The sequence below is a fragment of the Neovison vison genome, chromosome 6, assembly GCF_020171115.1.
Source record: "Neovison vison isolate M4711 chromosome 6, ASM_NN_V1, whole genome shotgun sequence".
Taxonomy (NCBI): domain Eukaryota; kingdom Metazoa; phylum Chordata; class Mammalia; order Carnivora; family Mustelidae; genus Neogale; species Neogale vison.
The window spans coordinates 125,796,831-125,808,228 of NC_058096.1; positions in this window are offsets into that span (position 1 = coordinate 125,796,831).

Here is an 11,398-nt window from a genome sequence, read left to right on the forward strand (position 1 = left end):
CAGCTGCCTCGGCTCCACAAGGAGCTAGCCCTCACAGGATTTTCTTCTCTGATGCTTCTGGTTCCTGATGCTCATGGTTTATCCCTCACACAGACTCTTGCTCGCTGGGGCCAGAAGAGCAGCTTTCAGTCAATCCATTTCCCAGTCATGGCCAAACTTCTCCATAAAGTTGTCCATACTCAGTTAATATGTTTGTTTCTTATCACTTGTTTTTCTCTCTCTTAGCTCTTTCTCTGTTTAAAGTCCAGTGGCTTTTAAACATTTTTGGCTGCAACCCAGAGAAACAAATAGGTTTTACGTTGAAAACCAAACACATAACCCACACAAGTGAAACAAAAATTTAACTAAATGATACTTACCTTTACTATATGTGATGCACTCTAATCTATTCTATTCTGTTTCATTTAAAAATTCTTTCAAGACCTATTAAAATGATTTCATGCCCCATTAGTGGGTTGTGACTTACAATTTGAAGAACACCGAACTCAGATATTTTGACATTCAGAACCTCAAAGTAGGGACATTACAGCAGAAATTTATCAGGAAAGAAAAGTCAACTTGAAGATTTTGAAATACATGTTACAGACAGAAGTTTGAAAAGAAAAGAGTTTTGAATCTCAAAAACCTAGATTTCTGGGGCACCTGATTGGCTCAGTTAAGCATCTGTCTTCGGCGCAGGGGGTGATCCCAGGGTCCTGGGTTCAAGTCTGGCATAGGGCTCCCTGCTCAGTGGGGAGTCTCCTTCTCCCCCCCCCCCGCACACCTGCTCATGCTCTCTCTCACTATCTCTCTCTCTCTCTCAAATAATTATATATTTTTTAAAGTCTAGATTTCCTCTCCTAGACGGGATGTAGTAGGTTGTTGTAGGCCAATGGTCCCACAAGGTCCTACGATGAGATGAGTCTCTCCAGCTGTCCCCTCACTCATCTCCCTGGACATTTGTCAGTTTGGGGAACTGCTTAACAATTAAGCTTTGCCCAAAAGAAAGATCTCTAATGGAGGAAAGAGAAACCAGTAAAGCTATTAGTGGCTACATGGTACTAGAATGAAAAATGGGAACATGGAGGCTTTAAAAACACAACCATTTTCTCCACGGGATGTTTGCTCAGTTCTGGGTCTGGTTGCATCTAAAAAGGAGAGTGTAATCTTCCACAATATTACAGCACTTGGAAAACAAAGTCTCTCCAAGAAGAAAGGGCCTGACTCAAACACACGGCCATTCTTCATGACATTTCCCAGATTTTGAATCTGGAAGGGGACAGAATCTAGACAGTTCGATTATGAACCTGTGAAGGGCAGAACTGAATCCCTACAGTCCTTCATGGCTGAGGGTACAGAGACTTGCAAGGCTCTCAGTATAAATCTGCATGTAAGGAATAAGGATAAACAGAGATAGATTGTTTTGTAAACACTGAAATCCAGCCTCAGTTCAGCTTAATCCTTCACCAGACTGAGGCAATTATCCCTCATGGCTATCTGCTTAACAGAAGAAAGAAAGAACATTCTGTGTAGCAAAATATATCATCTGGAGTCTCTATGCCTCTTACATACAATGTCTGCATATAGTGAAAAATAATCAGGTGAAGAGGCAGGAAATGACAACTGATAAGCAAGAGGAAAAAACAGACAATAGAAGCAGACACAGATCTTTCAGATGTAGCAGTTAGTAGATAGGACTCTAAAATAACTGATTCTAGAAGCACTGGAACTCTCATACATTGCTGGTGGAGATGTAAAATGGTATATCCATGCATCAGCCAGAGTTAACTCAGGATACAGAAACCACAAAGTAATTTGGACAAGAAAATTTTAAGGTAAAGAATTATTAAGTATAAAAGGGGACTATGTGCTAAGAAGGAAGGAGAATTCCAAGGAATATTGTTATAGAAGATACAGAGAGTAGCCTTTGAGGCTGAAATAGACCACCCTAGGAAGGAACAAACCTGTATGAGGTCCTTCCTCACCCTCTACCCACAGGCTGAGGTCCCTACCTTGTTGAAGACAGTATAGTCATGACTCATGGATGATGAAAAAGTTTGCTGAAGTTCCGTGCACATGGAACACACTGGAAAAGCATTCCTCTTGGGTACTGAGAGAAACCATCCAGGAGAAGGTGCTGCACTGTGGAATTTGCTGGAAAGCTTCCTACAGGAATGATGCATTCAAAATCTGCCCTCTGTGGTGTCAGAGGAAGCTGTCAGTAGAGACATGCTGTGTGTTTCTGGCTGCCACGTGTGCAGGAAACATGTGCACCAGGAACCTGCCAAGTGAGCCCATCAGAGCCAGGAAGAGAAGCCACTTTCTCTAGCGGTGGCTGCTAGCACTGTCTCCTGGCAAAGCTTAGCAATGTGCCAAAGGGTGGAAGAGAAATTTTTAAGGGTCCAGCTTCATTATCACAGAGCAGGTAAGAAGGATGGGTTTGGATCTGAACGACAATAAATTGACAATGGGCACAATCAGCTTTGAAAAGATGTTTAGTAGAACCTACTAAAGCTAAACATACATCTACCTTCTGAGTCAACATTTCTACTTCTAGGTACATACTTAAGAGAAATGAGCAACTATGTTCACCAAAAAACATATATAAGAATATTTATAGTAGCTGTAGTCATAATGGCCTAAACATGGTGACAACCCAAATGTTTATTAACTGGAGGATGAATACAGAAATTGTGGTCTACTCACACAATGGAGTACTATACTGCAATAAATGAGAATGATGTACAGAGACATAAGCAACATGAATGAATCTCACAGACATTATATTAAATGAAAGGAGCCAGAAGGAAAAGACAACATATATGAAGTCCAGTAAATAGTAAAATCAGTTGATAGTGACAGAAGTCAGAATAGTGGTTATCTCCAGAGAGAGAGACAGACCATAAAAGATTATTAATCTCGGAAAACAAACTGAGGGTTGCCAGAGGTGAGGGGGGTGGGAGGAGAGGGTGGCTGTGTGATGGACATTGGGGAGGTATGTGCTATGGTGAGTTCTGTGAATTGGGTAAGACTGATGAATCACAGACCAGTACCCCTGAAACAAATGATACATTATATGTTAATTAAAAAAAAAAAAGTAGTGGTTATCTTTTGGCAGAGGGGGATGATGCCTGAGAGGGAAAGAAGTTCCAGAAATATGATGTATCTTGATGTGGATGATGGTTACATAGGTATAGACAAATGAGAAAATTCATCAAACTATGTATTCATGATTAGCACCATTTTGCATCATTGCGTGTGTGTTATACTTCAAAAATTCAAAATAGCCTCACTTAGATTAATATGTTGCGTAAAATAGAAGAAGAGGTAGATAAAATAGATAAATAAATAGAAGAAGAGGTAGGTAAAATAGATAAAAGGAAAGGAAATGTCATCAGATAAGTGGAATCTACAAAAAATAAAAATAGAAAGAAAATGCACACTCTAGAACTTATAAAGTCTATTAACAGAGGTCAAGGACACATTGGATGAATTTAATAGCAGATTGAATACAGATGGGAACAGGATTACTGAACTTGAAGACAAATTAAAAAATACATTGAGGGACGCCTGGGTGGCTCAGTTGGTTAAGCAGCTGCCTTTGGCTCAGGTCATGATCCCAGCGTCCTGGGATCGAGTCCCACATCGGGCTCCTTGCTCAGCAGGGAGCCTGCCTCTCCCTCTGCCTCTGCCTGCCACTCTGTCTGCCTGTGCTCGCTTGCTCTCCCTCTCTCTCTGATAAATAAATAAAATCTTTAAAAAAAAAAAGAAAAAATACATTGAAATGAAAACACAGGAAAAAAGACTGAGAGAAAAAGAGATAATAGCATAAAAGATAATAAGGCCGTTTGCAATTGTCTAACATTCATATCACTGGAGTCCTAGAAAGAGACGAGAGAGAGAGAATGGGACAGAAGCAATAGCCAGAGAGGTAAGAGCATAACATTTTCCAGCTGGTGAAAGACATAAAATTCATAGATTCAAGGAGCTTGGTAAATCCCAAAGAGGGTAAGCACAGAGAAAACTGAATGCAGGCACATCATAGTTAACTGCTGAAAACCAGGCAAGCATAATTTTTACAAAGATTATTTATTTTAGAGAAAGAAAGAGAGACAAGGACTTAGAGCACACACATTAGTGCAGGGAGGGGCAGAGGGAGAGAAAGAGAGGGAATCTAAAGCCGACTCCTCACTGAGCGGGGAGCCTGGCACAGGGCTTGATCTCACGACCCTGAGATTATGACCTGAGCTGAAACCAAGAGTAGGATGCTCAGCCAACTGAGCCAAACAGGCACCCCTCAAACATAATTTTTAAAGCATCAGATATCTTCCTTCATTGATAAAATCTTTTGATGAACATTTTCTGGAGCTCAGAAGAAGTGGAACTGGGGTGAGAGCCATTATTTCCCACCGCAGGAACGGTGTGGCGAGGCCTGGCCTCACAACAGGAGACAACATTCTGCAACTAGGAGCCTGAGCCCAGCATCCAGAGCATCTCTCCTCGCTAATTACCCAACCTCAGCTGGCCCAGCCATGGAGAAATGATCACCCTTTGTAGCCACAAGCGTTTGGGAGTTGTCGTATTTGAAATATTGTAACACCAAATTAGAAAAGCAAAAACTGCCCAGATTTTGAACCTGCAATGCAGGATTTGCTCATTTCCATTTAGCCCCATTCTTTGAAATCTAATTTACATTACCCCTGCTAACAAACAAGACAGAAAAAAAATTAAATCTTTAATGGTTAGAATTTTTTTTTAAGATTTTATTTATTTATTTGACAGAGAGAAATCACAAGTAGATGGAGAGGCAGGCAGAGAGAGGGGGGGGAAGCAGGCTCCCTGCTGAGCAGAGAGCCCAATGCAGGACTCGATCCCAGGACCCTGAGATCATGACCTGAGCCGAAGGCAGTGGCTTAACCCACTGAGCCACCCAGGCGCCCCGATGGTTAGAATTTTAAAACATTTTCACACTAAGACAAATACAGATTTGTATCTAGTATTTCAGAATATGCATACATCTTAGCAAAGTTTAGAGAACCCAGAAGGCCAGTGAGCATGAAGCCCTCTGATGCCTGGGGCAGTCATTCAGGAAGCCTTGGGGGACACCTAGAGGAGCAGTCTTTAATAATGAGATCTGTGTGGCTGACCGAGATCCAGATCTGCCTCAAAAGCTTCTTTTGTCTGCCCAAAAAGATGGGCAAGGAGTTCTATTCTAATGAGAAATTAGATGGGAAAGAAATCCTGCTCTTTTTTCTTTTTTTTTTTTTTAAGATTTTATTTATTTATTTGACACAGAGAGAGGGATCACAAGTAGGCAGAGCAGCAGGCAGAGACAGAGGAGAAGCAGGCTCCCCGCCAAGCAGAGAACCCGATTCAGGGCTCCATCCCAGGACCCTGAGATCATGACCTGAGCCGAAGGCAGAGGCTTTAACCCACTGAGCCACCCAGGTGCCCCTAGAAGTCCTGCTCTTTAATCTCCCAGGAGAGCCTAAACAATCAAGGGGCAAAGCTCATCATTACCTCTTGAGTGATATCAGAAACTATGAAGGTCTGAGATTTTATCCTGCTTGCAAGCTAACAAGTGGTGTTTCCACAGTTTTATGGACACTGGCAGAAAACATGAAACTCCTGGGTTAGCGGTGAAGGATAGGTTATTTTGCAGAGCAATAATAGTCATCCTGGTATTCGCATTTTTGCACAGGATTCCTTGGCCTGGATTTCCAGAGGACAACACGAAGAAGGCCAACTGCACCTGCACGTGCAGTGGGTTGTGTTATGGAAGAACAGCTCTGAGCTTCGGAAAGCCAAGCTTTCACACTGGAGAGTGGCTATGCTTGCTGTAGAGGGAGACACGACCTCCATCTTCCAAGGCTGTAATGAAACCTGCCCTTCGTTTTATTTTTATCTATTTATATTTAAAGATTTTATTTATTTGAGAGAGAGGGAGAGAGACAATGAGCACAGGGAGAGGCAGAGGGGGAGCAAGATGCAGACTCCCACTGAGCAAAGAGACTCCCACTGACATGAGACTCGATCCCAGGACCCTGGGATCATGACCTGATGAAGGCAGCCGCTTAACTGACTGAGCCACCCAGCAGCCCCTGCCCTTTGTTTTAGAAGGAAATGCTATCTCTATCTGTCAAGCCTGTCCACTCTATAAACGTTCCTCTGCTTGCGAAATGTGCAGAAACGTGAGACAGCCTCGAGGAATGCTGCTGATAGGAACCTGGGATCCGACTACTGTGAGAGGTGCAGATGTCTCCTTGCTATCTCCTTTAACCTCTGGATATGCCTGAGTGGTGGGCAGCACAGAGCTCACCAGTCCTGCGTGTGAGGGGTGCCTGAAGGTCTGTGGTAAGAGTCACTAGGAAGGAGCTGAAATCCTGATCAGCAGTTTGATGAGATCTCCAGTGACTGCTACAATGTCAAAAGAAATGCTAGACTCTGACACAGGTTGGTGGACTCAGAGACAGGCTGCTTTCATTTTGTGGCTCACGAGCCTTTTCAAAGTCAGCCTCATGATCAACAAAAAACTACTAGAATTTATAGGTAAAGTTGCAAGAATACAAAGTCAATATACAAAACCCAGTCTATATCTTTGTAGTTTTTTTTTTAAAGATTTTATTTTTAAGTAATCTCTACATCTAACATGGGGCTGGAACTCTCAACCCCGAGATCACGAGTGTCGGGCTCTGCCAGCTGAGCCAGCCAGGCATCCCACAGAATTCAGTGTATTTCTACGAATGGGCAGCACATAACTAGAAATGAGGTAAAAACATAAGAGCAATTTCATTGGTAATAGCATTAATAAACATAAAATACAAATGACTTCCAGCAAGTATAAACACTGATGACATGAAAGAGTAAACAAATGGGGGGGATGCCTGGCTGGGTCAGTCAGTTAAGACTCTGACCCTTGGTTTTCGCTCAGGGCATGATCTCAGGGTACAGAGATGGAACCCTGCATGGCCTCTCGGTGCAGAGTCTGGTTGGGGTTCTTTCCTTCTAGCTCTCCTTCCTCCTCTACTCTTCACTGAGCTTGTGCAGGCATGCTGTCTCTTAAAAAAAGAAAGAAAGAAAGAAAATCTGTTTTTAAAAAAGAATAAGTAAGTGGAAAGATGCCATATTCATGACCAGAAGACTCAATATTATCAAGATGTCTATTCTCCTCAAGTTAATCTTTAGATTTAACGCAAGCTCAATCAAATTTCCAACAGAATTGTTTAAAAGATACTAACAGACATTCTAAGACTTGTATGAAAATAGCCAAAGCAATTTTCAAACAGAAAAACAGTTAGAGGAGGACTCAGATGACTTGATTTTAAGACTTACTATGTCTTAGCTCAGGCTGCTATAACAACATACTATAAACCTCACAGTTCTGGAGGCTGGAAGTCAGAGATCATGAGGGCAGCACGGACAGGTAAAGGCGAAGGTGGTCTTCCTGGTTGCAGACTGCTGACTTTTCCTTGTGTCCATGCAGGGCAGAAAGAGAGCTAGCTAGCTCTCTGGCTTATTCTTAAAAGGGCACTAATTCCATTCGCAAGGGGTTTTCTCTCATGATATAATTACCTCCCAAAGGCCTCACCTCCCAATACCATTTCATTAGGAGGATTAGGGTTACAATATATGCATTTTGAGGGGACACAAACATTCAGTCCATAACACTGTACAATGTAGTCAAGTTAGTGAAGTACCAGCATAAGGATAGATAAATAAATCAGTGGGATAGACTAGGGAGTCCAGAAGGAAACTCACACTTATAACCAGCTGGTATTTGACAAACATCCCAAAGCAACACAATGGAGTAGAGCAAAGTCTTTTGAACAAATGGTATTTGCACAAGCAGAAATCCATATGGGGGGGAAAAAAAAAAGGGAAATCTGATCCCTACCTCACATCTCATACAAAAGGTGATTAGAAGCAAACTGTAGTATACCCATTCATGAAACATGCAGCAGTAACAAGGAACCAAATATTGATACATGCAACAACTTACATGATTCTCCAGGGAATTCTGCTGAGTGAAGAAAAGCCAATCCCAAAAGGTTACATGCTAGATGATATGATCTATATATCATTTTTTAAAGTGACAACATTTTAGAAACAGAGGACAGAATAGAGATGTCGGAAGTTACGGGGAGAGATATAGGAGAGAGGTGGGTGTGGCTGAAGGGCAACACAAAAGGTCTCTGTGTTCAGGACCTAACTATGGTGGTGGATACGTGAACCTACACAGGTGATAAAATTATACACACACACACACACACACACAGAGGAGTACAACTAAAACTCAGGAAATCCGACTAAGACAGGTGGCCTGTACCAATGTCAATATCCTGATTGTGATATTAGACTCTAGTTTTGCAAAATATTACCATGGGGGAGACTGGGCAAAATGTACAAAGGACTCCATGTTATTCTTACAAGTACATGAACCTACAGTGATCTCAATAAAAATTTCAATTAAAAAATGAATTCCAGATGGATCACAGGCCTACATGTAAATTTTTAATAAGTCTTATCATTATAACTTTTTTGTAATTCCTAGGAGAAAATAAAGGGACTATCTTCATGATCTGGCAGTAGGAAATCCTTAGGAACAGATTTCTTAAACAGGGGGAAAACGCCCAATACACATAGAATAAAAACTGGCAAATTGAATTTCATCGAATTAAAAACATGTCTGGTCATTAAAGCCATCCTGGTCACAGGAAGCTTGCAGACGGGGGGGGGGGGGGGAGTGGGGGGGTTCAGAAGTAGCATTCATCCCCGCCACCCTGATGGAGGAAAACTAATCAAATGGCTCCATCTGGCTGCCAGGGCTGGGGGTAGCCACTGTGAACCTTGCTGGGGAAGCTGCCTCCCAGCGGTGGTCCTATGCTGTGAAGAGAGGATGACACCACAAGCAATAATAATGGCTTGACTCCCAAGAAAATTTGGAAGACGTTATCTCTCTCCACAACATTTTCGAAATGTATGTATTATACTCCCCATTTTAAAGACTAGGAAACTGAGGGCTCCTGGGTGGCTCAGTAGGTTAAAGCCTCTGCCTTTGGCTCAGGTCGATCCCGGGGTCCTAGGATCAAGCCCTGCATCGGGCTCTCTGCTTGGCAAGGAGCCTGCTTCCTCCTCTCTCTCTCTGCCTGCCTCTCTGCCTACTTGTGATCTCTCTCTGTCAAATAAATAAATAAAATCTTAAAAAAAAAAAAAGACTTGGAAACTGAGTCTGAGGAAGTTGAAGTAAGGTCCCCAGGCTCACACAGCTGATAGGTGGTGGATCCAAGGACCCCCCAAGTCTGTGAGATTCAGTTACTCCAGCACCATGTCTGTGAGGTGCTCCCCATTCTGCTACTCCTAGCTGCCTTCCTCAGAGCCAGTCATAGTAGGGACACGCTGGTATTTATGGAAAAAAGAAACCATAATATCTGGAAGCAGAGAGGTGTCAATATGTATACATTCTTATCAGCTAACACAAAAAACTGGAAACTATTTGGTTTTGTGATTTGCTCTCAAAGTGAGTAAGTTCATTGTTGTTTCACACAGCCACGACACAATTCTAAGTGTTTAAATAAAGAAAATGCTCTTGGCATCCAATTTGGATCACAGAAAGGTCTTGTGGCAATAAACATAACTTGGCAGAAGAAAGAATGATTTTAGTTTGTTTTTTCAGTCTTTCAGATACCAGAACACAGCAGTAACCTCTGAAGTTAGAAGTCTTTGCATGAAACAAAAGCAAAACAAACAAACAAAGCACCTTCCTTTGGCCAGGACTTTGAGGCAACACAATCTAATCACTGATGGAAATCATCAAATATGTAGAAGATTGAACTTTCATTAAATCAAGATGCAAAAAGTGGGGTGATCCACTTGGGGAAAATTGAGGAGGCTCTATATTGTCCAAACTGTACACTTTTGAAAGTAAAAAGAGTTGTTATTAATAATTGCACAGGAAAACAGTTACAAAGTCAGGATATAAAGACATGTAGTTGCCCTGAATTTGTTCTGTGGTTTAATTTGGCAAATATGTGTCTACATTTTATGGTGGAGACCTACCAATGGTGAGAAACTGAACCCTTTTAAAAAGAACAAAAAGTATCTCTCAGTGACCTAGCAGTATTTTTCAGTGTCCTGATTTGAATTTTATTTTGGAAATAAAGTTCTAAGGGAGATTTCAAGCCATTCAAGAGCATGAGTAACCCCCACTCAGGGGCTACAAACATCACTTGCATTTAGTAGACCCAATCTGCAATTCTGTGTTTTACAGACACCCCTGTGTTGATGTGCTTCAGTTTCCTTATTCATTCACCTATTTAGGGCATCTTGATTATTTCCAGTTTGGGGTGATTGTGAATAAATTTGCTATAAACATTACATGCAGGTTTTTGGGTACACCTGAGTTTTCCAATCAACTGGATAAACATGTAAGAGTGTCATTGCTGGGTCATATATAAGATTACATTTAGCTTTGTAATAAAAAAAGGGGGGGGGCGCCTGAGTGGCTCAGTGGGTAAAGCCTCTGCCTTCTGCTCAGGTCATGATCTCAGAGTCCTGAGATAGAGCCCCACATCCAGCTTTCTGCTCAGCAGGGAACCTCCTTCCTCCTCTCTCTCTGCCTGCCTCTCTGCCTACTTGTGATCTTTGCCTGTCAAATTTTAAAAAAAAAAAGACAACATTTATCTTTGTAAAAAACTGCCAAACTGTCTTCCAAAGTGGCTGTATACCATTTTGCATTCCCACCAGCAATAAACGAAGAGTGTCTACTACTCTGGTGTTCTTCACCAACTTTTGTGAGCCAATATTATCAATTGTGGGGGGTTTTAGCCATTCTAATAGGTTGTGTAGAAGTATGTCCTTATTGCTTTAATTTGTAATCCCTAATGAGAAATGAAGTTCATGTTTTTTTTTCATTTGTATACTTTTCATTTGTATACTTTTACTATATCTTCTTTGGTGAGGCATCTATTCAGATCTTTTGCCCATTTTTTAATTGGGTTGTTTGTTTTCTTTTTGTAGAGTTTTGTGTGTTTTGGATAACAGTCCTTTATCAGATATGTTTTGCAAATATCTTCTTCCAGTTTATAGCATTTCTATTTAATTCTCTTAACAGTCTTTCACAGAGCACATGTTTAAAATTTTATTTATTTAAAAAATTTTAAATTTGAGTATAGTTCATGAAAAGTTAATTTTAATGAACTCCAAGTTATAATTTTTTCTTCCATAGATCATGCTTTTGGGGTCATGTCTAGAAAGCCAAATACAAGATCTTCTAGCTTTTTTCCTGTTTTCTTCTAGCAGCTTTATAGTTTTACATTTGTATCTATGATCCATTTGAGTTAATTTTTATAAAGGCGTAAGGTGTGTTCAGATCCAATTACTCCAGCACCATTTTTTGAAAAAACTATCCTTTTTCCATTGA